The sequence below is a fragment of the Geospiza fortis genome, unplaced genomic scaffold, assembly GCF_000277835.1.
Source record: "Geospiza fortis unplaced genomic scaffold, GeoFor_1.0 scaffold205, whole genome shotgun sequence".
Lineage (NCBI taxonomy): Eukaryota > Metazoa > Chordata > Aves > Passeriformes > Thraupidae > Geospiza > Geospiza fortis.
Window position 1 is genome coordinate 48,269 of NW_005054799.1, and position 2,827 is coordinate 51,095.

The window sequence follows — 2,827 nt, forward strand, 5'->3', positions numbered from 1 at the left end:
ACACAGCTCCGACTCCGGTGCAGCGACCACTTGGCTCGGATTGGCGCAGCATCTGGCGGCGGCATTTTAAAAGCTGCGCAGTTTGCCACACACACAGTTTCGCCTCTTGCCTCTGATTGGGGGGGAGGGGAAACTACGGAGGCTTTCCTGGATTGGCTGTGGACACAGTGCTTTCAGTTTTCAGTTTGTACTTGTAAGGAAGGTAGATACAGTTTTGCAGAAAGCAAATAACATCAGAATGGGTGCAAAGCTTTCTGCAACACAGAGAGGCATTTATATCCTAGTTAGAGATTCCCTAAGTAGTGGAAACACTAAGGTTTCCAAAGGAGTTTTGAAACAGTTTGGTTGCTGGACATCTTTTTATTTCCCTCAGTTTACCCAGCAGAATGTTAATTCTGTCTCTGCTGGGACAAAATTGGAGCATTGCTAACAGCAAAGGCGGAACAGGGAGACAGAACAGTGTCTCAGCTTCTCCCTGTGTTCCTTGTGATCCAGAAAGAAGTGCTTAAGAGGGATTTGAAGGGACAGCCACAGCAAACCTCCCCTCCCGTGGCTCCCCCTACCCCTCCTCCCAAACCCTCTGCCCCTGATCTGAGAGGGACATGCGAGGCACCCCAAGAATCGCAGGGTACCTGGCACAGCCACTGTTTCCCTGGCCTCCGAGCTCTCGCTCAGTACCCTAGCTCTGGAAGTTGTGCGCAGGCTGACAGAGCACCCTCCCTGCATCCCTTTAACCCAGTTGCTGTTTCCCCGATTTCGTGTGCTGACCCCCCTATCCCCAAAATGGCAGCGACAGCATGGTCGGCCTCCAAGATGGCGCCAACCATGTGCTCAGGGGCCAAGATGGCGATGGCCATGTGCGAGACCTCCTGAATACCCTTCTTCCCATAATCCCTTTCGTTCACCTGTCCCCTCCCCCAAACCCTTCCAGTCCCACAACCCCTTCCTTCCCTTGGACATTCCTCCCCCTCCCTCCATGTTCCTGCCCTCCATGATGTCATCCCCCAACCCCGCCCCTGGTTCCAACAGCTGCTCCACCTCCCCACAAAGCCCCACCCCCCCTTCCTGTTCCTGTTTCCCATGTCTCCCTACCCGGGTCCCAAGAGGGTGGGGCTGGGGGAGGGGGTGTCCCCCCTCCCAGTTACCAAGGGGGGGGGGGGGGGGTCCAGTCCCCAAGGGGGTGGGGCTGGGGTGGGGGGTGGGCCCATGCCCGGTTCCCATGAGGGTGGGACTGGGAGAGGGAGTGAACCCCTTCCTGGCTTCCACAGGGGTGGGGCTGGAGAAGGAGGTGGTGCCCCTGCCAGTTCCCAAGTGGGGAGTGGTCCCCCTGCTGGATCCCACAGGGGTGGGGCCAAAAGTGAAAACCCTGGGGATAAAAGCCAGAGGGAGGAAGTAATTCCCTCAGTAGCCCCTGTCCTATATGCTGGTGGTAGAAGTGGCCCTAGAAACTACCAGCCCTTTTCCTACCAAACAAAGAGAGAGTTGTGTAAAAGTCAGAATTCAGAAGAAAAAGCAAAATTTTTAGAAGCATGATAAGAGCCACATTAACATCCCTTGAATTTGTTCTTACTGATCTCCTAGATCTTTTCCGGTGCCTGCTTACACAGAATTTGATCTATGGGAAAGCTCCTGGAAGAGATCCCTGAGGGGACTCCTGGAGGAACTTAAGCAAAGCACACAGGGTGCCAAAGATATAGAAGATAACGACATCACTTATGAACATCTATGCGGCGAGGGGGAGTGGGCTAAGCCCGAAGACCAACCTCGGGTGTTAACAAAATTTATTCTAGATAAGATCACAAAAGCTGCAAACAAGGCTTTTAACCAGTTGCCAACTGATAAAGCTAGGGGTACTTACCTTAACATTAAACAGTCTCCTTCTGAGAGTTTCTTGCAGTTTGTCAACCAGCTCCATGCACAAGTTGAGAGACAAGTACGAGACTCCAGGACACAGGTGGAGATAGTTAAAGAGATGGCACAGAGAAATGCCAATGAGGTCTGCAGCAAGGTGCTCCTGGGTCTGCCTCTAGACCCTCCACCTACACTGGCAGAGATGATTGAAGCATGTGCTTGGAAGGCGGAACTGTTTGCTGCACAGGAGGCGTGGGCAAGGCCGACAAACTCAGGTACTGTGGCAGCTGTATCTCCAGGAGCGAGGAGGCAACAGATGTCACCGGAGCAGCTTCAACACGTCATCTGCTTTCAATGCAAAAAGTCAGGACACTTTTCCCAAGACTGCCCTCAAAGCCAGCAACAGAGGAAGAAAACCATCAAACCAAAAAACTAGGACACAAGCGCAAGCCCGCACTGCGCCATGACATAAATGCAGCGGGCTTCCCTAAGAGGAAAATTCAGGACAAAATCTGGTGGCCTCACAAGTGTTTCAAACTTGTGACCACCAAAGCTTTTGTTTTCAGGTCTACCCAGTGGACAGTCATTGCAGTGGACCTGCTGGAGGACTCACAGGACTTGACGGTAGATCTTACAGGATTGGACAGTAAGTACTTTGTTATTGGGGACACCGCGCACACACACCCATAGAGATTGAGGTGGCTCCCATAACCATCAAGGGAGGTATACCCAACCTCATTCTCCTGGCGCGCTGTCCACGGCCACCCTTCTATTTAGCCAAGGGGCAAATCATTGCCCAGGCCATTCCTGTTCCAGCAGAAATCTCAGTAGATGACAAAGCACCAGGTGTCTACTGGGCCGAAGTGGTTGGCGAGGACAAACCCATTATGGGATGCAACCTAATGCGTGGAGCAGACCATCTCCACGTGGAAAGGTTGCTTGACATGGGGGCAGATGTGACAATCATACCTGAAAG